At 45.7% G+C, this 25,000-nt stretch overlaps 1 protein-coding gene across 1 annotated transcript in view; it reads right to left on the bottom strand.

Annotated features, from left to right (window-relative positions):
- Positions 1 to 25,000, bottom strand: part of nrg3b (neuregulin 3b) — a 214,744-nt gene that overhangs the window by 153,831 nt on the left and 35,913 nt on the right. The window lies entirely within an intron of this gene.

The following is a 25,000-nucleotide window of genomic DNA, read 5'->3' as shown; positions in this document are numbered from 1 at the left end:
ATTTGTACTCGCTGCAGGGTGATTTTCCAAAAGCTGCTAATCTTCATTCTGGTTGGGGGGTTGGGGGGGGGCGCCAAAGCCAGAGACCATTTGCTCTCTGATCATCTGAATATCATTTCTTCAATCCCCACCTAAGGTTGGATGAATGACGGTGGCTCTGCAGCCTGACACCTGGAAGGATGGAGGGAGGAACCCCCCCCCCCGACAAATCCAATTGGAACAATGAGGCAACGGCTATTGACAAAAAAGAAAAAACTCATCTTGATGCTCGCCGACAGGTGACTGATCCAGCATGGGCTGTGCTGACCAGAGCCGGGGGGGACCAGGGCGCTAGTTTAAAACAAGCGCAGCTTATGGTCTAAATTGGTGGGATAACAGAGGAATGAGGGAATAACCTGCCTTTGAATCGATGAGCGCTGTAATTAAACTGGAGTGGCGTTAATCAGATGAGCGAGGGAGTGCGCAAGAGCAGCAGACGGCCACAACACTTGTCGCTCAAGTGAAGACTGTGTTGCCGGATCATATGACAAATGAAAATGAAAAATAGCGCCAAGCAGCTGCACCGACACGTTCAGCCGTTTGGCGGTTGTTGCTGCGCATACTCAGAAACAAATGCAAACTATCAGTAAACTTTAATTCTGTATTCATATGTATTTGTATTTATTTAAGTATGTACTATTGCATTTGTATTGTATCTATTTAATGAATAGCTCGATTTGTTATCTGACAAACCTTTTTTAAGCTCACATTGCATTTGTTTGGTGGACTTATCAAACCTTTGTTGACCAAACACTCAAAGATGATGTAATGTGTGTGTTTCTGCGAGCTGCGGTGTCATATTGACATTATTAATGGCATTATAAGGTTGATTCATTTAGGTAGGAGAAAATATGCCCGGCCCGCTGCTGGTGTGTGCGTGTATGTGTATCTATATACAGTACAGTACATATCTATCTGTGTGTGTTAAGTGAAAGCAGCGAAATGAAGCCACTCGCAGAAAATGAGTCAAAGCCTCCAGTCAGATTTAACCTACACGCTCCTCCGGCAGCAGATTTATGCTGCCGCTCTGCATGCCGAGTGCGTCGGCCGTTTTCGCCGGAGCCTATGAGACAGGTAAAGAGAGCTTGTAATGGTAATACTGTGCATGCTCTGCATTTAAACAGCCACTAAGCCGGGCTCCTCTCCCGCCCCAACAGTGTCTGGCGCCGCGCATAATAACGCCGTATTTGCATCCAGCCTTTCAGACGGCCTTCGGAAAACACTCAGAAATGCCCAGAAAAAGAGAATAAGGAAAACAAAAGGATTCCAAAGAGACCTGGACTGGAGCGTGTATGTTCTTTGGTCATAGGCTTAGGCATCTCACACTTGCATGGAAACATATAACACATTTTCCTTCTCCGACGACTCTGGTGTCCGATCTAATCGGACGTGTTTACCTCCTTCCTGTTGAGTACTGAATTACGCCCTCATTTATTTATTTCACCCACAGAGAGGAAGATGAGACCATCCCGGCCTTGTAACGGCACGCAGAGGCCGACGTCTGATCTCTCAGTTGGGTTTGTCCTTCCAGGAAATGGTTCGCGAAATGTAAGGATGCAGCAGATGGTTATGAGTATAAAAGAAAACATAAAAAAAAACAAACCTTGAAAGTATACAGACATCCATTAAGGCTGTGTCTTGATTTCACTCTCTTGTCCTTCCTCTGAAAAAAAGTATTTTCCGGCCTCACAGCGAAGCAAAGGCCGCTTCAAGTATCCGAGAAAGCGTAGCATTGAAACATGCTATTAAGCCAGAGCGTAAACACTGCGGCAGCGGTTTAAAGGGTGAAATGATGGAAAGCTCTCAGAAGGTCCCACATTACAGCCATTTCCAGAGGTACTGCCGTCCTTTTCCAGGAAAACATACTTGAGAAAAGCCTGAGAGCTGGAGAGTTCACTACATTTAGCCCTGTGTTTTAAGCCTCCTGCTAAAACCCTGAGCCGGCACCTGGTGAGAGGGTGTCTGCAGTCTAGTGGTCAGATTTTAGATTGTAGCACACATTCGCTCACCCTCCCTCTCTCGAGCTTGCCAGTGAACTACGGTGGCCTGCACACGCAAACCTTGGATTCCAGCTGAACAGAAAGTGGAGAGCGTTCACTGACAGGCTGGAGGATCATTTTTTCCTGCTGGAGGCATCGTGGGAAGTGAATTTTGGCCGTCACATTTTAATAACTTTCAGATGACTCAAGATGTTCTTGTTCTCGAGAAATTAGGGAAAGACCTCCTTTGATGTCCTGAAAGGGTCGGGGATAAAAGCCGAGAGAGCCACGCCCGCAGGTTTTTATGAATCTTGCGGAGCAGAGGTCAAAAGGTCAACGAGTAAAGGGGTAAACGGTCGGCAGATTTCAGTGGCCCGCCGCTGCGGCGATGCAGCGCGATGAGCCCACTGAGCCGAGGGTGGAGGGGTGGGGCGGGATGGGGGAGGGGTTGCCTCCCCTCGTTTATACACTTCCTCTTCCTCTTCCAACAATTTCTGGGACACGACGACGAGGTTCCCTTCTCCAGACATGAGAAACGTGTTTACAGGAGACGTTACAGAAGGCTGCACAATCCCAGGTTTGTCGTCTTTTTTTTCTTTTTCGCCTGGTGCGGCAAAGTGAGTCCAGCCAGGCCATGTTCGCCGCGACGACGTGCTAAAGTGCCGCTGCTGCTGCGTGAGGCGAGCGTGCGTCTGCGTCTGCCTGCCAGTGTTCTGTAAATTTTTTAAAGGCAGCCTGCTGGAAAAGGACACACACACACACACACACACACACACACACACACACACACACACAAGGCGGGGATGTAGAAGGTATTGCAGCACATGTGACATTTATGAAACAGGAAGGCGCCGCCGCTGCAGCAGCCGAGGAGACGGCTCAGGCTGTAATATGAGTTGGGGGGTGGGGGGGCAGGTTGTCAAAGCACCGAACTTAAACCTGATATTTGCTCTGCAGTATGTCTTGGAGGTGGATGGAGGGGGAGGTGTTGGTGGGGAGGTTAACACCCCGGCGGAGTCGCGTGGCGACAGACGTCTGATCCGTCTGAGGAGAGCCTGGGATTCTCACCCTGAAGCCCAGGAAGGAACCCAGAAGGTAAATTGGAGACGTTCTCTTTCCCTCCGCTGGGCTGCTCATCTTCTATTGTTGGAAGATCATTAGCCGCTCAGCCTCCATTCTGTTTCTATGGAGACGGCGGACGGAGACGACCGGCGTCCGTACCGGCGCTGCAAACACGGTCGCAGAAAGGTTTTAGGCTTGTACGAGTTGAAAACAGGTTGAAACAGGAACGTTGGAAGTCTTGTGCTTTTCCCTGAGTCAGTGTTAAAATGCTGTTAGTCTAATAAAAACACATAAAGTGCCTGTACCTGTACGGCAAAGGTGCAGACGGTGCATCAGGCTTCACTCCTAAATACATTGTGCTTATTTACATGACATGAATTACTAAAATAATCGGGGAAAAGGACAAAAATACAAAGCGGCCCCACCGCTACTCATGCTCACAAAAGACTCTTTCCAGAAAACGACTAGTTAGCCCTCTGTTGACAGCCACCAGTGAACAGGGCTGTGCCCTGGGTGGCGACAGAGGCTGCAGGGGGCTAACACGATACTCACACATCCAACTTGCACATTTCTAGTGAAGGCATTAATATCTGACTGATTTAGCCCGGTGTTTATAGCCTCCTAAATGATGCTTTGTTCGACCTTCTGTATTTTTTTGGGAAGTGGACAAAAACCAAGGCGGAGCTACTAGCAGCGCTAGTGGCTGGGGCTCTCACCGTACGCTTCCCTTTGTGACATCATGAAGGGCCTTGCAGGATGTGGGACCCAAGATCTTAGTCATACATTTAACTCCAATAAATAGATTCAAACTGAAGGCGTTGTTGTTGCTGTTGATAATAATTAACTGGAGTGAGTGACCATATATCTTTAAAATAAATTACATTTACATCTGGAATATGAATAATTGTGCTATTTTCTGATGTTGTTCTAGCCGCAGTGCTATTTTGATCTCGGTGTTCTTCCAGCCACACATCCCTGAAGCTCTTTCAGGGGAAATGCAGTCCTCACTCGTTTCTTTCTTCCGTTTCTCCTCCATAGGAAGGTTTCTAACTGAGTGAAATGACCCGGAAACATTGGAGTGGCAGACACGACGAGCGGTGGGCCGAGGTCTGTAAACGCTGAGGAAAAGGTGCTTTCATGCTCTCCGCATTTAGCTGCTGTGGACAAGAACACACAGGAAGCGTCTGCCAAGTTCCAACCGTGCTGTTTTTTTCTCCCCCTCCTTCTGTCCTTCACGTCCCTCCATGACCCGACACTGTTTTCTGTGCGAGTCAGAGGGGGGAAACCGCAGTCACTTACTAAACTAAAAGGATTTTCTGCCAACTCTTGAATCCGAATCCATAAAAACTTCAGCAGCCTCCCCACATGGAGACAGCGCAGACCTCCAACAGCAGTTTCGGTGGTTGGAAGAAGTGATTCAAGAGTTGCCAAATGTTGCGTGTGGCACAATTTCATTTACGAGTCTCAACAAAATTACTGCTTCCGCCACTCGGGGGCCCGGGGTGCGTGTTTCAGGTCACTGTCTAGATTTAGAATCTGAAACACCAGATGGAACATTTCCAAACTGCTGTGAGTGTATCCTCCACATCTGTCTGGTGAAGAGCCTGTAGGCAGCATTTTGGAAAGGGGAGGTGAAGCTGTCCGTCACATTCAAACGCTGGAGGATTAATGTTGGCGCAAGGGGCAAGATTAGCAGCATGCTAATGCTACACGCAGCTAGCTTTAGCCAGAGCTCTTTACAGACAGTCAGCAGTAAAACAAAACATTTCGGGTCTTTTGTTTGTATTTCAAGGTAAAAACAAAACAAACAAACAAACACCCAGTTCAGATTAATCTACTGCAACTGCAGTAGATTTTTGTTCTTGTCCATTTGTATTTTCTTTTCAGAGCAGCTTGGAGCTTTGTGCACTTGCTCCAACCAGCTCGCTACCCGGGCAGGAAAGCTGGCGATCCACCGAAACCTTGACGACGACTGACAAGAAGAGGAGTTTGAATGTAACGGCTGCTTGCGCAACAACATTTCCACATTAACCCCCGCCAGCCTTACTCAGGTTCATTTCTTGAGAAAAAAATAAAATAAAATAAATCAAATATTGCTCTTTATTCAGAATCCTCAGCTAAACCGAGGATTCGGCTGAAAAGCAGCCGGTGGAGGAAAAAAAGCAAAAACAGACGATCCTTTTAACTCGACGCCAAACATTTAGGGAGGGAGGGGCCTGTTGTCTGGAGTGGGACCAACGCCCGGGTCTACACCGCCTGGTCTTGTTACTCTGCCAACCATGAGCACACGCACGCACACACACACACACACACACACACACACACACACACAGGGATCGGCCATTAGCCGCTCGCCCGGCCTTGTTCACTCATGCATGTGAAAACTGGCTGCGCTGTAATTAAAGGCTGCTGTAAGGGGGCTTTCACCTGCCTTCCAAGTGACGCCGCTGTCTACGTTAATTATCGTGCCGCGGGGGGGAACCTCCGTGTATGTGCAGCGTGATCGTCGTGCAAGCGTTGTAGCACACGCCACACGTCCATGTTGGCTGAATAAATAAATAATGAAATAAATAACCCCAAACAGCTGCCAACATCTGCGAGGACCTGCGGGAGACGCCCACTCGCAATAACACCGGCTAATTCGCCCACAATGTGCACGCATGGAAACGCCACTGTGCTCATGCAGCCACTTGCCCACACACACACACACACACACACACACACACACACGCACACACACACACACACACACACACACACACACACACATGCGGCGCTGCAGCCGTGGGCCTCATCCATCTCGAGACTGCAGCTGCAGTGAGGACCTGCCGCTCGACAGCTTTTCATTTCACGCAATTAGGCCCGAAAAGCGCCGCCAATTTCAGCTAAGCTCCAGTCACAACTGGGTAAACACTTTGTTCACGCCGGGCGATAAACACTGCGTGTTGTAATAATAACTGCCCGAGGCGCGCGCCCAAACGTGAATCACGTGCATGCGATACGTCGGGAGATGGTGTTGACTCCGCCCCCGCTCTCCTACCAATAACGAATCAGCCCAGCAGGAAGAAAAAAAAAAAAAATTGTATGTATTTTTGCAGATGGCTGCAAACAGAGGGACAACTATGACGATTTTTTTCTAATATTAATCATGCCAGGCTGCTCCACTATGATACAAAAAAATAAATAAATGTGTGTTTGCAGTTTGAAAGACATTGCGCAGGAAGCTACAGCACAGCACTGGCCGTTTTTTGCAGGGGGCTGTAAACACAGGGCTAAATAAGGTGCTTCCTGGGAATCTGCAGAGCTTTTTGGATTAATTTATCTTGTGAGGCTCCTCCATAATAAATAAATATATAGGAAAAAAATGTCGCAGCCATCAGCTCGAATGGTTGTGCAGCGTTCACACCTGCTGGCTGATGCTGCCGCCGTGAACTTTGACAAATTGATCAATCTCTCCTTTCTATTCTTAATCCTGCACTAGCAAAAACACGCCCGTCTGTTCACTAATACCTTTCCCACTCAATGTTTTTTTTCATTTTATTTTTCCGTTCCACCTCGCCCCCTACTTTTAAAGCAATCAACAGCAACACTGACAGCGGCGTCCCCGCACTTGTTCCTCAACTCTAAAAAAACAACATAAGAAAGAGCCGCCCCTGCAGCGCAGCGCAGTCCCCTGCAGCATCGCTGGGACCACTCAGATCCTCCCACCACAGAACGCCGGTTATCCAGTCTCAGAGTCTGCAGCCCGACTTTTGCCAATCCGTCTTTCAGCGCGGCGGCACAGAGCATCAAAGTCTCTCAGTTTGATACAAAAGTGCATTTTCTGCTGTGATAAATAATGTTTCAGAGCTGTTTTTTCTTTATTTTTTTGCTTCCCCCTCCGCCACTCCCGCGCAGTTTGACCTAATTGCTTCAGCCCTCACGCTTCTTATTCAGGCAGGAGTGCAGAATGCATTAGCAGCCCCCTTCTTTTAGAAAAAAGAAACTACTTGGATAAAAAGGAGTAATCGGAATTCTTTTCTACGGCTCTTTTTCTCCTTAATCGTACTTTTCGTCCTACAGTCACTTCCGTTTTGTTCTTTTTTTTTAACCTAGATTATGTAACTTGAAAAAAAAAAGAAGAAGGAGGCAAAAGAAAAAAATGTTTGGATGCTGCTTCCGTGCTCCTCTGATGTGCGTCCAAGAGACAGGATAGCGCATCGGCAGCCTGTCAACACGCAGTGCTCGGCCCGAGCCTGGAAGCTGTCTCACAAAAACACAACTCCTTTCTACTTCTGCAGCTTATTTTTTGGTGGTGGTGGGAGGAGGGGTGGGGGGGGGTGCTGGGAGTGGAGTGCCAGAGGTGATGGTGTATGGAAGTAGTTTCCTCCATGAGCTGGTAGTCAGCGAATGCTGAGGCAGCAGGTTTCAAATTACGGTCTTGACTGATATTTTTTTTTTTTAGAAGCGAATTTGACATTCTGGATAATTTTCAACTATTTTTTTTCCCTGCGCGCCCGCTTTTAAATTTGACCCCGGGTATCTTGCTGTTTCCTGTCTTCAAAGCAGGGCTGCCAACGCTCACGCGCTGAGTGTGAGACTCGCATGGCTGAGTCACATTTCCAGGCCTCACATCTCCCTTTTTTGTTGTTGCCTCCGTTTCCCTCCTGAGGAGCAGGAACAGAAGTTTGCTAGACCAAAAAAAAAGAAGAGCCAATTGGTCCTCATCAGGCTGTCAACCACCAGAAAGAGTTCATGAGGATAAACAAGTATTTTAAAAAAGCATAAATAGATTAAAAAAACAACAACAAAAACACAAAGATAAAAAAAAATAAGGAAAAAAATGAAAAGTTGAGAATAAAATTATGCTTTTTCTCCCTGAACAGAAGAACTTTTTGACCTCTTTTCTGAATCCAAATTCTGATAACATGGATAACTTGCTGATGAATTATCTAATTCCTTATTTGCTGCAGTAAAATGTGGAGTAAAATACCCTGCTGGAGACTGATAGTACTGCAGCTACAAGCTTGTACCTGTGAATTCTTATAGAATCTCATCCATTACACCACTACGAATAATTCTCTTTTCCCTACATTTATATTGACACTGTCTTTGTTATTTTTTACATGTCTAGTCCAACGGAATCAAAGGAGGGGGCGGGGCTTGGCATAACTCATCAGGTGGGGAGATTTTTTTTCCAACCAGAACAAAACCCTCCAGACAAAACTAAAGCATGTTTTAATGAATGCAAACACACAAACAAATAAAGCCCGAGTCGCATCAGAAATTCACTCTCGACCCAAATGGAAAAATGTCACTTAATATATAAACATCCAATCATCTCATTCCAAACTCCGATAACGAAAACACTGAATTGATTATTAAGAATAATCTACAATCTCTCCAATCACACAACAGTGGCTCGATTTTACAATGCACTGCAATTTACTGCATGAAACTTTTATGTCGCTTCACTCTGCAGCGCTTCGTAATTCATAATTCATAATTTTCTCGTTATCTGTCATCTCATTACCAACTCAACATAACCAACTTAATAAAAAGAAAGACAACCGACGACTCTCTAATTTCATTGCTTTTGCTCCTGTAATGGAAAAAAAAATGTTTCCAAATAATGAATCTTTTTTTTTTTTATTATTATTATTATGGATTACAGAGGCAGATAAAAACAAGTTTATTTTCTACGAACGGCGCCTAGTCATAATTATGAAGGCAGTAAATTACCATTATGCAACTGTGACACAACTAACCAGGGAAATCTGTGGTGGCGGCGCTGGTGGCTGTTATGTAACTGGTTGGTGCTGACCAAGCAGTCAATGGGCAGCAGTGGGCAGGAGCGAAGGGCGGCTGTCGACTGCTGTGATGGCTCGACTTCACGCCCCGACAGAAACAATGCCAAACACACTCGGTTTAAATTGCGTCTTCACAATCTTCCCAATAATGCAACAAGAGCGCACGTGTTTGCTACGTACATACAAAGACGGCGTTAGTATATTTTTTCAGATAATATTTTTTTTTTCTTTTAAATTCTTGTTTTTCCATCATCTTTGTAAAGTTTGTGTAAACTTGCAAGGTCGATTTCTATATTCTGTGTTGTAGCCTCAATGCCCCTTTTTACTGCAGCAACACAATGAATTTCCAAATGTCCTCATTGATTCTAATCTACTTGATTCACTCCTCTCGCACGCCTTCCCATTGCAGCCTGTAGCCAACACTGCAGACGGTGTGCAGGCAGGAAATGGGCCAACTTGTCCTTGCAGCATTTTTAATTTGTAACGTCTTGTGCTCCAGGTCTGACATCTTTTTCTTTCCTATAAGCAATTCAATTTCAGGCGGAAGGTGTTTAACGAACTCGCAACTTACCATGTATCGAATAACATATCTCTGAAAATTCATTAGTTGCAACTTAAACGACGGCATTACATGAGAAGCAAGATAAGTTACTGCAATGGACATTACTTTGTAATGCATGGTAGCCAATCACACACAGGGTTTCTGCTCCAAACTTGCCAACTGACTGCAAACTGGGTCCCGACACTGAATCATGAATGAAACATGAAAAAGAAAATAAATAGTTGTTTTGCTTTTTGGTTTTTACCTTTCAGAAAACTCCACAGCCACGAGTCTCATCGGTACGACGGCTTTACTATCCCGAGATCTCAACGACGGCTCAAGCGGCCACAAAAACGCAACTATGTTGATTTATCTTGTTTTTCGGCAGTGACCTTCCCACTGGGGCTTCAGAGGTGCGCATTAATAAATAAATAAATAAATCCATATCTTCTCAGGATCCGTCCTGCACCACAGGGGCCACCGGGGCGACCGGGTCTCTGAATAAATAAGTGTCCGCAGGGACCGGCAGACGCCTTCTTCCCACCGCCGCCCCGATTACTGCATATGCAGCCTCCTGACCTGCAGCCCCTTTGATCGCACGGCCGCAGCTTTTAGATGCTGGGTGTGTGCGCTCACTGCTGCTGCTACTGCCGGCACACGTCCCCTCCATCAGGCTCCTCAAGCCTAAATTATAGATTATGACTGACGTGTGTGTGTGTGTGTGTGTGTGTGTGTGTGTGTGTGTCCGTCAGTGGGAGGGAAGGCCAAAGGAAGGCGTCTTTCTTCAGGCTGCTAAGGTCCACGCAAAATTCCCTCCACCACATCGCAGCATGTCTGGAGTTCGGGCACGTCGTGCACTCCCAGCGAAATTCCAGTCAAATGCAACCGAGCACACGTCCGTGCACGCCGTGAGCTTTGCACTGGATCTGAATTGCAACTGGTTGTCAATTTTTATTTTTTATTTTTTTTAAAGCTGCTCCGCCTGCTTGTTAGCGGCACTGAAGGACACGAGCTGGATGGACGCCCTGCCTGCTGCAAGTCCCTCCTCTCGCCGCGGAAAGAAAGACAAAAACGGATGGTCGGCTAAACCTTGCCTGGCTAAATGAAAAGGCAGTGCAATAACGGAGGGGTGCATGAAAAATGCACCAACATGAGACGGATAGAGGAGGCGTCGGGAACTGAGGCGCACTCATGCGTGCCGCCGCCTCTTAGTCCATGTTAACATCAAGGTGGGAGAAAAAAGCAGGCATGAAAGAGTGGGCGAAATGTATATATATATATATATATATATACATCAGGCTGTTCAAATATTTCATTGCAGTTACACACCCAGACACACAAAAAAATGATAAAACGGGGCCATGAGAAGCGACGGGAGACATCTTCCAACATCTGGATTACATAAACCCGCAAGTTAATCTCACCTCGGGCGGCCCCGCCGCTATACAGTGTATAAATGGTATCAGTAATCCTGGAGTGATTGGAGCGTTGCTACATTTTAAACCCCTCTATCCGGGAGGGGCGGGGGGGATTCTCTATCTCTCCTCGCTCGCCCCCCAATTCCCCCTTCCCCCTTTTCAGACGCTTCTAATTAATCATGAGCTGGGATTCCCTCCCCTCGTCTTCCTCCCGCCGCTCAGGTTGGAATCACTTAAGTGGTGATTCCACGAAGGTAACGAGCAGGTCTGATAAGATTGCTTGTGAAGAGAGAAGGAAAAAAGAACCCCGCTGCTCGTGTCTCCGCGCGCAGAAAGACAAAAGCAGCCTTCTTCTTCTTTTCTCACGGGTGGAAATAACGATTTGATCACTGATTAAGCCGAGGTCAAAAGAGTCAGAGGGCCTCCGACACGCTGCACAGGCACCCAGACGAGGTAAGTTGCTGCAACTGTGGGCGTCGCCGAGGGGGCGGAGACATCCGTTGTCTCATCCGCAAGTGATGTCACAGGTCGTCTCGTAGTCGTGTGGGAGGGAAAGAACGCGGCTCCAAAAGGAGGCGGGAGGAATATTGACAGCGGTCGACCCCGAGTGCAGAGGGTTTGCTGGTTGTTTTTTACTGTGTCAGAAAAAGCAACTGGAAGAAATTGATTTATTATTAGCAGTGCTGAACCGGAGCGTAATTGGAGAGTGAGCGTTTGTTTGTTTGTGTGTGTGTGTGTGTGTGTGTGTGTGTGTGTGTGTGTGTGTGTGTGGTTAAAAATGAAAGAAACAAGATTTAAAGTAGTGAGGGGGGAAAAGGTTATCAGACACCCTTGAAATTCTAATTCTAATTTAATGGTTTTTCAATCCCCATTATTGTCATTAACTATTTGCTAGAGATATTTTGGGCTGCATCAGAGGCACACAAACAGAAGGAAAGTATTTTGTTGTGACTTGTTCTTAAGACTAAATTAGAAAACTGCATCTGGTCTGCTTGTGTACTTTGGATGTGCTGCAAAGGGACAAAGTCATCTTGCTCAAACATCCAGTTGTGAGCTGGAAACAGTGCACATGCAGCATGTGGGTCAATGTTGGTGATTGCACTTAAAGAAACTGCACTTGGACTGAAGACTCCAACTCAATGCAATACAGTAACATCACAAATGCATGAGGCGTCCAAAAACTATTTTTCCAGCGACGCATAACAACAAAAAAGACAAGAAAGCAGAGCCAGCAAATCCTGTGTTAAGTTCCTCCAACAGCCATTTATGTCAAGACAGAATCTACATAGTATTCTGACAAGTTTCAGAAAAACCACAGAATTTAGTCACAAAGATCCCAAAGAAAACATTTAGCAGCCAGAAGTGACTGGACGAGCCCTCAGTCCATCATTCTCAAATAAAGCCAATACATTTCTTTACTGTAAAAGTCAAAGGACTTCCTACTGGTGCAAAAGCACAACAAAGTCCTTTTCAATCAGCAAAGGAAGCTGATTGGTCTGGTCACCCTCTAACGGGCAGGAAACCAGTCAGATCCAGAAGCTATTTTGCTTTTTTCATGGATGTGCCCAAATTCAGACTAGAAATCTCTGCAGTCCGGCTGCCTTCCTTCCTCCACATCAATATTAACACACAGCATCTTAATGAGAGATGAAAACAGCATCTGCGGCTACAACGCTCTGAATCATACCACAGCTTCCCGCCCTCGCTGCAGACTCATTTACTATGATCATGTCGGACGACGTTGTGTGCTCTGATGTTTTTCACGCAAAATATTTCCCTGCATATTTTTATTTTATTGTGTCTCTTCAGCGGCACTGCAAGCAACTTATGTAACAATCATGTTTGGCAACGTGAAGCACGCAGCACCTTGTTCCCGTGTTGCTCTGCATTCAGCCCACAACACAGGACACTGGTGCATACATATATATATATATAATTATATTTACAGAAACAACAACCTTGTTGGTTTTCCCCAACCCAGCCGTTCTGCTGCCATCCTCACAACAATTGAATTCAACAAAAGCAGTTTTTACTGGGTTCTTCGAACGGGCTGCAACAAAGTCAGATAAATGAAGTGGAAATAAGAGCTGAATTAATGATGAGGTTGTTCCCATTAGAGGCAGTTTAGCATATATGGATAGACGGCACTGGCTTATTATTTAGAACACTGTGAACACAGCAGACGGTTTCAGTTTGCACACTTGCACTCACAAGTTTGACTCGGGCTCATTATCACTCAAACTCAAAATCATCTTGTGGTCTGTGTAATTAACAAAAATGAAAGAAAAAAAAAAACAGTGGGATGTCACATTTCACATTATGACCACTGCAAATATAGATATTTCCGTGAGTCTGTTCCGCAGGGAAGAAAAAGAAATTAAGAAATTGCCGCACAAAATTCGACAAAATGATGGAAAATTCTTGTTTAGCCTCCGTCCAAAATGTCACCACGTGTCATCGCTTGTGCGACATCATGTGCGAGGATGAAGGCCGCACACCTGCCGGCTTTGAATATTTCAGCAACACTGCCGGAGGAAGATGTGCTACCCTTTAATGTCGGGGAAAAGGGAACTGATGAATAATTAATTCTGGATCATGCAGATGAGGGTCTGACTGCTCGGGCGGCTGCTCGCGAACCCCGAGAAGAGGAAATTCTCTGAGTCACCCCGCCGTGAATTCAATAGTCTCGGCTGCCTCTCGCACTCAAGGTCACAGCGAGCTCAGCGCCGGCACAGGCGCCGTGTGAATTTCTACGGGTGTCTTCAAAGAACTTGAGTCCGATACCTGAACACCGTGTCTCTCCTTAAGTAGCCGCTGTGAAGGCGAGTTAGCATCACTCCGGAAAAACAAATGACAAAAACAGGCGCTGAATTCATGTAGACTTGCGAATTTTATTTGCAAACTTTATTTTGATTATTTTGTTGGAATACATCAGCAGATGCCTTCATAAAAAAAAATTCTAATAATAAACAGCTTTCACTAACTAAATTCAGAGATCATCTCCAGATGGTAAATTAGCGGCGGTCTTCTGAAACACAAACTTTTCTTCAAATGCGACCCAACAAATGTTATCAGCAGTGTGTCGTTAAGGAGCCCAGGAAGACGACACAGGTCACTTGTTTGCACAACTTTACTCCTGCCAGAAAGATGCAGCATGTGAACTGGTTACACAGGTCACATGGTTAGCTTAAATATGACAATGACATGTTACGCGGTAAACCCATCATCCAATCCTGCATGCTGACAATGTGGCTGTTCCGTGAAAGTATGTTTTTGTCTTTTTGTTTTGTTTTTTAAGTTGTGACCAACGCTCGACACAAACGTCACGTTGCTTGAAGAGCAGAAGTCAGAGCCGCAGTGTCGGGATCACTGATTGGTCAGTTGGCCCTGAAGCTGTTACATTATTTCAAAGCAAATTCTCCCAGCCAGAGATTTAAAATGCCATGGTTTCAGAGATTTTTCTTCTTTCTTTTTTTTTTTTTTTAAATATTCAAGAACAAAAAGATATATATATATTTATATATACACAATGGTGGTTATGTATATATATATATATATATATATATATATATATATATATATATATATATATATACACATATATATATATATATATATATATATACATATATATATATATATATATATATACATATATATATATATATATATATACATATATATATATATATACACATATATATATATATATACATATATATACATTTATATACATAACCACCATTGTGCATTTGACCTGCACCAGTCATATGGCAACTTACATTTCATGGAAAGAAAAAAGAAATAAATAAATCATGCCTGTCCTTTAGAACACTGCGTCCCACGTGTAATCCCCTGCCTTTATTAGTGCTCTCTGCTTAACCCCCGTCTAGTGTCGTTGTCAATCATCACTGTAACTGTGCCGCGGGTACACGGCGGCCATTTTGAGCGAAGGTCGGGCATCTGTTGCACGGAGATTAAGGAGGATCAGAAGATCACAAATGCTTTCAATCTGGGAATAAAATGAACTCGGCCAATGGAACCATGGTGTGCTTAACCAGCGGATGAGGTCTTTTGTCCTGGTGCTGGCCCTACATACATCCCAGTCTCCTCCCTCTCCTTCCTCCCCGCCCCCCACCGCGCCAGAGCGAGGTCAGAGCACTTAATGGCCTCACTCCAAAGCCTCTCCGAACAAGAGGAAACGTGACTTCACCAGGTTGAGCTGGGCGAGTGCTTCCCTGTGAATTATTGTTTGTTTCCTCCACTGGGAGGAAACAAACGTGGAAACAGTCTTTAATCAAGGCTGCTGGTGGCGCCGCAGTTCTTGTGCATTTCAACAAGGCTGCAGACAGTTTATCAGAGGGTCAAATCCTGGTCTTTGTCTTGGTCTCAGACTTACGGGTCTAAAAACCAGGTTGATTAACGTCTCTATCTTAAAATCAGCATCAGGTGGTGGTGAAAGTCGCTGAGCGGTCTGATTTACTTTTCACCATGTTCTTTTGTTTTTGTGATGGACGCACAAGAACCATGCAGAACTGTGAACAGCATTGGCTACTACAAAGACCCTTGTTAGAGACGAAAACTATTAAGAACAATAAACGAACCCCATAAATACTGATTTGGGGATTCAAATGGCTAAATGTTTCATTATAACACAAAAGATTCTAAAACACATCTTCAACTTCTCTGCCGCTTCCCAATATCTACACCCCCCCCCCCCCTCTCTCTCCCTCCCTCTTTCTGTAAGAAGGTCAGCCGCCGAACAGTCTCCTCCACAAAGCTGCCAGGGGGATCAGTGTCTTGCTCAAGGATGCTTAAGCAGGACTGCCGCTTACCAACACACGAGCTTAAACCCGGATCCCCCAGCTGAGGGATGGTGTGCCTTTCACCGTGGCACCCCGCCATCTCCGGCGAGGGCGCACCAGACCAGAGTGCTCGGCCGCGGCTTCGGCCGCACCGATAACTCAAGGCTGGCGTGCACTCAATGTGCGTCCAATCATTTCCAATCATTTGTTGAATGGCTGCAGCGAAGTCGCCTTGCGCACAGCAGGGAGGGTCTTAGCCGCAGCAAAGAAGGGAACGAAGGGGGTCTGCGGAAACAAGCGTTGTCTCGACAAGACAACGAATAATCCCAACACCCCCCCGATGGCGATGTTTTGACGGCTAGAAAATCAGAAAATGTGCAGCCTCGCTGAAATTTAAAACCATGAGCACAAACGGCAGCAAAATGGGCCGCTCGCTGTTTAAAGGTCACGTAGACGTTTGCAAGGCGGCGCGCGCGTTTGCGTGTTTAGTTCCTGTGTATTGCATATTACATTCACTTTTTTAACATGAGAGCGTCATCGCTGCAAGAAACCCCTAATTAGGTCCTCCAGGTCCTGCAGAGCGCCTCTCCACAAACAGCGGCTTGTGACGGCTCCCAAGTACATTAATTCTGCGGCTAAAAACGACGGCGGTTGCCATGGCGACTCCAGGCCGGCGGAGGAACGGTTCGTTCCGCTCCAAGATTTATATGTGTAAAAGAATCAGCGTGAGAGTTGTGCCCTGAGAAGAATGGCTGGGAAGTTAAGTGGCGCTGGCCAGCCGAGCGGAGTGCACTTTACATCCATCATCAATCAGCCGCCGTGTCATTACAGCCAGAGTGGTTTTTATTATTATGATCGTGCTGTTATATTCAAATCAAATGAGCGTTGATTGTGAGGAGAGACGACGTTGGCTAATCCGACGTGCCCTCCGTCGCCAGCTTGGTTATTGTGAGTCATTACTGTCCCCGCCCCCTTCAGTGTCTTGGAGAGGCCTTCGCCGTGATTCTGGCTCCACCCTCATGATAGAGTGGAGGACGTATCACAGTTTTTGACTAGTGTTATGGATGTTATGGCAACTCTTTATCGTAACATGCAAAGAAAAACTATTTTCCCAACAATGAGCTGCTTCTCCAGGCTGTCGGTGAACTGCCTGCAGATAAGAAAAGCCCATCTTGTGCTTATTTTGAATGCCTTTTCTTTTCAGAAAGCCTGCGCTAAAGCAGGGAGGAGGTCATTTAGTTATTCCTTACGGAAGCGTGAACAACAAGAGTCTGCTGGAAGTTTGGCGACCCCCGCCCCTTTGGTTGCAGACAGTAGAAAAAGTGAGGACATCGGGAAATGAATAATAATTTTGTTTGCAAATATATTTTCTTCCCATTCCCACAAATCTCACACACTGGGCCTTTAAAGTTCAACACCAAATCAGATCTAATGTTCATAAATAAACGGAATTTTGCCAAAGTTGTTTCACTGCTGGAGGCTTTATCCAGTGTTTTCTAGCAGGATGTGCTTCTCATCAGTGAAATAATTCCCCAGGAGTGGCTAAAAATCCACCCTTTGTGACATCACCAACACCTCACCCACTCCTCTCCCAGGCTGGTGTAAGTCTGGCAAAGCATCACCTTCAGCAGGCGGCTGTAAACGGAGGGCTAAAGTCGCTGTTTGCCGGGTATCTAATTATCGGTGGATAATTAGCAGTGACTGCAAGACACACAAATGAGATGTGAAAATGATTGTAGTACGGGGCCATTAGGTTAAAAGCACGGACGTTTTCCAAGAATCCCGAGATCTACCGGCACCATTAATAATTCACTTCTGTTCAGAGCTTCATTTCCTCCCATTAAAAACAGGCTAAATTCTGCTCGTGCCGCCCCGGAGTGATGAGCCAGGCGCTGCCGGGAGGGCGAGCTCGGCACCGCAAGATGCACGGACGACCGCAAGCAAATAACGACCAACTTCTAGTAACATCGCTGCCCAGTCGGAGCAATTACAGTTTATTTTTAGACGGAGGCGACGGGAGGCTGGACCTCCAGCGAGGACGGTGGTGAGAGCCAGCAGAAGGGTTTGCAGCAGAGGAAGCAAACGACGTGGACGGGAAGCCGAGGCTCACCGGCAACAAGCAGGGTTCGCAACTTCTACTTCTGGCCCGTCAGGCCGGCCGCTCGGACCGATATTCTGAAGGCTAGAATAGAATATATGACCTGTCAGGGATAAACGTGCTATCTTGAAATTGCCACTTTCATCCACCGCTTCATTTACCCAGTAGAAGCCGCTTGACATTCTAGCTTTGGGTCCGACCGGCAACTGATGCCAGAAATAGTTATTAGGATTTGTATTATTATTATTCTCTTCTGTCCCAAACTCAGTCCCCCCCCCCCCCCCCCCCCCCCACAGTGGATTTATACATTTGAAACGTGTGGCACCTTGAAAACCCAAGAGGAAGAGGCCATAGCCCCCCCGCCCACTGATTTATTTATTTTTCCTTTCACAGTCAAGAGCAGCAATCAGGAGAGGTAATCAGGAGGGGTCACCTCTAGAGGCAGGAAAACACAGCCAAGAAGCTGAGGAGAGAGAGAGAGAGAGAGAGAGAGAGAGAGAGAGAGAGAGGGTTAGAGGGAGAGAGAGAGGGAGAGGGGCGGGCGAGCAAGCGAACGAGTGCAGGACAGGTTTAGTCGACGTTATTAATAATTGACGTTCTGCTGAGGCAGCAGAGGAGCTGAGAACTGCTGGGACTGAATTAGATACATCTATTCTTTATGGTGTCACAGGACCTGTTGTGTATGAAATTTCAAAATAATAATAATTAAAAAAAAAAAAACAGTTTCCTGGTTTCCTTCTCTAGTGAGTTTTCCAGAAGAGTTTTTGATGCCAAAACTCTTCTCTTTGATGCAAAACATGAAAAATAAATCAAAGCACAAAATTTAAAAAAAAAAAAAAAAAAAAAAGATATTCCTCAAAATAAATCAGTCCGCTGATTTGTGGTGTTTTGGAATCGGAGCTAAAACACAAAATGTTGGATGGAAACGGGTTTGTGTTACGTTCAGCTGAGGCGAGCAAAGAGTCTGAGAGAGCAGCGTTCTTATTGGCTGATGCCAGCTGACCTACAGGAGTGTTTACAACATGGCCGAGATTCAAGGAATGTTCTCTCAGTTCTTCTGCCGCTTCTTCCGGCAGCAAGGTAGCACGCCGTGATCGCCGTTGGCAACTTCTAGAGGACAGATTTATTTGGACAACTTTACTTCATCTGCGTCAACAAAATCGGCCAGAACAATTGGAAGTGCCAGCGTGGAAGTGTTTACAAATTTGTTCCAAGAGACAACAAACCCGGCCATAAATTGTTAATTTGACATATTCTAGTTTCTATGTAGCGTTCATATTCAATAAGTAAATGTGTTGTGACTGAATGATCGTTCACTATTGACTGTTGAGTTATTATTACTATTACTAAATTATGTTACTACAAAACACAAGAAATCCAAGTAAGAAGTCCAAGCATTATGTCCTTGACCTGTGCCTTCATTAGGACGACTGAGGTCAAACGTGATGCATCACGTGCAGGTGCTCAGGTGCAGTGTGCATGTGTACATAAACATAAAGGAGCAGATGGTCAAGTTGTCTCTACATCAGCCACTGGCCAAGCTGAGATACTTCCCGCCTCTTGACGGACCCACATCAGCTGACCACCGATGGGAAAGTCAACCAGATTAGCAAACAGCATGTTTAGGATGAGACGTGAGCGAAGAAACAACCCAGGAAAAGAGACTCGACATCTAACAAATTTCTCCTTTCAATAAAAATCAAAGAGGCGGAATAAAAATTCTCACACTGGCGACCTTTCTACCTCCAAGTGCTGCCTTCGCGCCTCGAAAAAAAGAACAAGAAAGCGCAAGGATGTTAGTCAGTCCTCTTTGATTGGCTGCAGAGGGAGAGGAGATTACAGCCGGAGCAGCAGCAGATGAAAGAGGCGGGAACAGGAAGAGGAGGGCAAGGGGGGGATTTTTGTTTGAGCAGACACACACACGCCGCGCTTTGAAGAGGACTAAAGAGCTAAAATGAGTGAAAATGCTTGTGTGGGTGCACCGCTAGCATGCAGGGGCCTTTAAATAGATTATATTGGCAAAAAAAAAAAGAATGTGCTGGTGGGCGTCGGCTGCACCGGAGGCTGTCCGTGACGGCTGCACTCGTCTGAAACAACGCGGTGAGCTCGGTTTCCCCTCGGCCGTCTGCTCGGCTCTCCAGTCAGCGAGCCGGGAATCGATCGCGCTCAGCCATTAGCTCACAACTTTCCAATTAGCTAAACGCAGCTCAGAGCAGAACAAGGAATGAAAAAAAAAAGTTGAGATTTCCCGACTGTACTGTGGATTTTGTTCACGATCTGTCAACACTTTTCTAAAAACTGTTTTCATTCAACTCTCTGTGAAATGGACGTAAAGGTGGCGGTCAAAGCGTACAACTGAACTGTCTCATCTCACTGCAAAAACTAAAATAAAACAAAAAAAACAAAAACATATAGTACTCAATAGTTCTGAAAATGTCAATATGATTTCAAAGGCCCCAATAAGAATGACAACATTCTACCCAGCTCAGTCCATTAATTAGTTCTAAAGGCCCAACGAAGATGAATATTATCAGTGGGCAGTTTGATCCAGATATCCATAATATCGATCTTCAACGTTGGTATCGGTGTGTCACACCGATACCAGTGGGATGGGATCAATACTTGCCTCCACTCAGTCAAAGAATAGCCACGTCCGGGCAAACCAAGCTCTTTCCACATCCTGCGTTCCACACGTTGCTCCTCCCATGCTGGAATTATCATTACAATTAGTCATAATATTTGTTCTCCAGAAGACTTTCATAGATTGAAAAATAATCTGCATTGATATCACTGACAGTGGATCTGTAGTTAGTTGGTATCCAATGGCTGAAAAAACAACTAACATTTATGACAGTACCATCACAGACAGAAGAGAACTTCAAAACCTAGTTACTGAGAAAAAAAAAGTTGTTGTTGCTGCTGCTGTGAATTCATGCGAAGCAGCACAAGGCGGAAACAAGGTTTCCCAACGGCTCTTTGTAGCCCCATCATCTCCAGCGGAGTTGAAAGCTTTTATTTATTTATTTAGTTTGTTATTTTCACGTGAAATCAGGACACATTTGAAGCGGTGCCGCAGGTACAAGTTTTCGCATGCATATGCGTATTTTGCATGCAGATGGTATGAATAATGTCCATAATAAATAGTTTTGAATATCATGAATGAAAATATATTTTAGTGAACACACACGAGCTAACACACACAGTCTCTCAGCTCCGCCCACCTCACTCTCATCCAATCACAGATTGCCCTAAATTTGGAATAACATTTAAAAAGTGAGTGCAAACGGTGAAAAAGAAGCCTTTTACAGTGACAATGACTCAGCAGTTGCTAGTGCCGATAGCAAATACAGGATAGTTATGTTTTGTCTTTGTTCCCGATAATACAGAGCACATATAGCCGATATTCTGCAAGAAGGTTATGAGGCTTTGGTGAAATAACCGCAGTGCTAAAAGAGTCTTAGTACTGACAGCTGAACTTTGTTGCCGTTTGTCATTTGTCACATACTATGGTGGGTTTTGCCATAGTAGCGATTCCACTGGAGTGGTTGTGCTTTTGTAAGAGGGTGTTTTCACCCGCTTTGAATCCAGGAAGCCTTCTGCTTCCCATTTTGAGACGTGATTTCTCACAAGTCCAAACGCACTCAGCTGAACTTGAATGTGCTGGTACGTTGCTGCGATGTACCTCATAATATTTCTAACATTTAAGTAAACAACCACATAACCCATCAATCATAATGTCGGTGTTGTTGTGCTGGGAGATTTAGGGTTTTTCATTTCCATTATCCTCAGCAAAAAAAAAAAAAAAGGCATATTTTAAACAATATGTCGCGACCACTCGGTTGATCCAGGAGCTGCTGAACTGTTACAAAGTGTTGATGCTGGGCTCTCGCCGTGGGAATAATAAATCAAAAAACATTTCTCCCAACTTTAAATCAGCGAGCACCATGGAAATCATTTCCTGCTTGCGTTTTTCTTTTTTTTTCTCTAGTTTTTAATATTCACCGTCGGCAGCACCTGAGATCGATCCATCAACGGTACTTATGCAGGAGAGATAATCAATCACTGTCAGGCCGAAACACTTTCAGCCTTCATCCAATTTCCTGATCAGTCATTTGTTTTATTGCAAACGGCAAATCGATGTTTATTCAACACACTGGGCATGCTAATGACTCGGCTCCGAAAAAAAGAAAAGAAATCTCGCTGCACAAAAAAACATACCAACTACCCAACATCCCCTCATCCATCTGAGCCGCTTTTCCATTTTAATGTACCTGAGATGTGGACGTGGACGTGTCAATGATCATCATCAGCGGAGCCTCAAGTCCCATATTATGTAAAATCCAATAACAGTGCATAATAACATAATAAGAGCGACAATAACACTCCACATTGGCTCAACACTGCGGAGAGTCTTTGCTAAAAGAAACAGTTGGGCAAAGCCCTCTGTGTTGGCACAAGGGGCACCCTGCAATTACCAGATGCCGCTCAAAGGTTAGTGACCACACCCTCAGGCGGGCTAGTGGCCCCACCCCCTGACACCCGCCCTTGTTTTTGCCTCCTTCTAAGCGTTTGGGAGTTTAAGCAGGGAAGCAAGATAAGTTTTAGGAGGGTGCCATAAACACGGGGCTAAATATGAGGTTATTTTGTAAAATGAAAGAGACAAAGAAAGACAGGATGCTCCACATGAGGATGGATCTTTCGACTTGAATTACATGTCATGAGAAGTCAGAGTGATGAAGACCTGATCCCTCACTGGACGAATAACGACACAAATTCACGCAGCTGCGGCGCCATCGTGACGCTAAACAGGAAAACAACACTTCCAGTTTTAATTTTGCCAACCGACTGTCTGAGCATAATCTCGGAATTGGGAACAACGAGACAGAGGGGAGCCACTGGCGGCAGTGGCGGGGGCGAGCTGGCAGAAAACAAAAGGTGATGCCGCCGCCGCCGCCGCCACCGCGACAGCGTCACGACCTCGCAGGCGGCCGCCGAATTCTAATCATCGGGATGCAAAGACGCAGGACTTCGAAGGGTCGTGAGGTCGGCACGAGCCGTTGGCAACACCCCGGCAGCTTAAAGGTCGCGGGGGCAATTAAGGGCCTTGGCTGGGACTGTTGTGTATCACTTTGCAAAAGGTCACGGCAGCAGCGCCACAATAACCACAGCAGTAGTCGGTGAGGAGCCGCGAGCGCAGCGTGCAGCTGCAGACGACTTATTAATAAATAATTAAAAAACGCAAGAAATCTGTCATGGAGGGGCATGGCGGGGGGGCGGGGGGGCGGTGGGGGGGGGGGGGGGGCGTCTCAATAAACGCACACAGCTGTCGCTAATGCGGCTAATTAATGAAGGTGACACGAGAGCTCGACTCTGTGGCTTCCAGCCAGGCGGTCGGGCTGGCAGGTGGCAACAGGAGGCTCCGCCCCTCTTATTGACTTCACGCAGTGGCGGCTTCAGCGAACGGACGTGTCTGTTTCTGAGTCTTTGTCCTGGCGCAGTCCTGCTGCTTCCGTCTCCCCGGAATGTAATCAGCTGGGATTTAGGTCCCACCTGGGAGGCCGGCGGAGAGCAATTACACCAAAGTAGCTGGATAGAAATATCAGAGAGTGTTTGAACTGCAGTTCATTGGATAAGCTTAGGATACGTTAAAAAAAAAAAAAAAAAAAAACATTTATAGAGGATGATAGCGCTTTTTCCATTTCTGAAAGCTGCATTTTGGATATCAAAAATTTGTGCTTATCAGTAAGAATTTACAGAGAGTGCACCAAATATAGAGCTGGGTCTCTTTCAACAGAAGAGGAGGAGAGGAGAATTCTTCTCTAAAATACATTTTAACATTATTTTAGTATTAGAGTAGCTGGCTTTAAAACGGTCCATTTGGTTTCACAGGGAGGAATGAACAGACAATGAGAGTGAAGCACCACTGTGCAACATTTCTAATGGCTTCTTTCTTTTTCTAGTTAAATAAAATCACCAAAAATGGATACACGTTGCATCCTAAATAACAACAACTAATCATTACAATTTTTGCAAAGAGTTTATCTGGTTCTTAGGTATTGCACAACAATGTTTCTACGACTTTAATCTGCTGGGTTTCAGGATTTTCAGAAGTTTCATTACTTTATGCATCAGGATTCAATTACCCAATCCTTTAAGTATTATGTTGAATTGTTTTGGGTTAAAAAAAAACAAAAAAACAACAACTTATGCAGGAGAGAAGACAGTCAGCCCCATCAGCTGCTTCACATGAACCTCCTTCCCTCCTGGTCATAAAAGACCCTTTGAAGGCAGTTAAAGTGAAATGTTGCTGCAGGTGCAGCATCAAACAGCCCTTCCATTAGAAATAAATATAGACAAAAACTCTGGACACACATGCATCAAAGCATAGCCAATAACACACACACACACACACCCACACTCTCTCTCTCTCTGTCTCTCTCCCTCTCTCTCTCTCTCTACCGCCGTAAAGGACCAATCCGTCACATTTCAACTCAGAACTTTGGAGTTAAAAAGACAATCCAGGTCTTCAGCTCACCAAATGTGATGTTGGGGGAATCGAAGTGAAAGTGGGTGCACACTCACAGGTTTTTTGTTTGTTTGTTTGTTTGTTCTTCAATAAATATGACTGGAGGAAGCCTCTCCCGGCTCCTCGTAGATTAGATGTACCAGCTGTATTTTCTCGGGAAGCGCACAATATCTTTGTGACAAATGTCTGCGCGGGATGACGGTGCAGAGCCGGAATCTTTTCCAATGAAGCTGCAAAGATACGAAGCGCCACCGCCGTCGCCGCCGCAGCCGCCGTGCATCATATTGAGCCGCCTGCAGCTGTGATGTACGACTCTTGTAGTCATTAAAATGGACTCGTGGCCACATCCAACCCGCCCCCACCTCCCCTCCCTCCCCCACCACTCTTGTTTTTCAATACAGGGAAATAAAAAATGATGTAAAAAATGATTTGGGATGCATCGTTTGAAGAGAGGTCTGCCTTTAACGCGGGTTCTGACAGTTTACAACATAGTTTTAACGCAGTTTATAACACACTGTTCAGAAATGTAGCCGGACGAAGAGGAAACAGAGACGCCGAGCATCGCCGAGCATCGCCGAGCATCGCCGCGCTGCGGTGACGACCGGTGATAATTGAGACACGGGGGAAACCATGAGCGTCTGACAGCGGCGCATTGATCGCTTGGGTGAGATCAAAGATATCGACAGAGAGACACGGAGGAGGAGATCATAACCCGGGAGACGTCCGCGCCGGACAGCCACCAT

The sequence above is a fragment of the Nelusetta ayraudi genome, unplaced genomic scaffold (genome assembly GCF_046127955.1).
Source record: "Nelusetta ayraudi isolate G7.1 ecotype Tasmania unplaced genomic scaffold, CSIRO-AGI_Nayr_v1 ptg000022l, whole genome shotgun sequence".
In the NCBI taxonomy this organism is placed as follows: Eukaryota; Metazoa; Chordata; class Actinopteri; order Tetraodontiformes; family Monacanthidae; genus Nelusetta; species Nelusetta ayraudi.
Note: the sequence above shows the minus strand (reverse complement) of the source record. Positions and strands in the feature narration are given on the sequence as shown.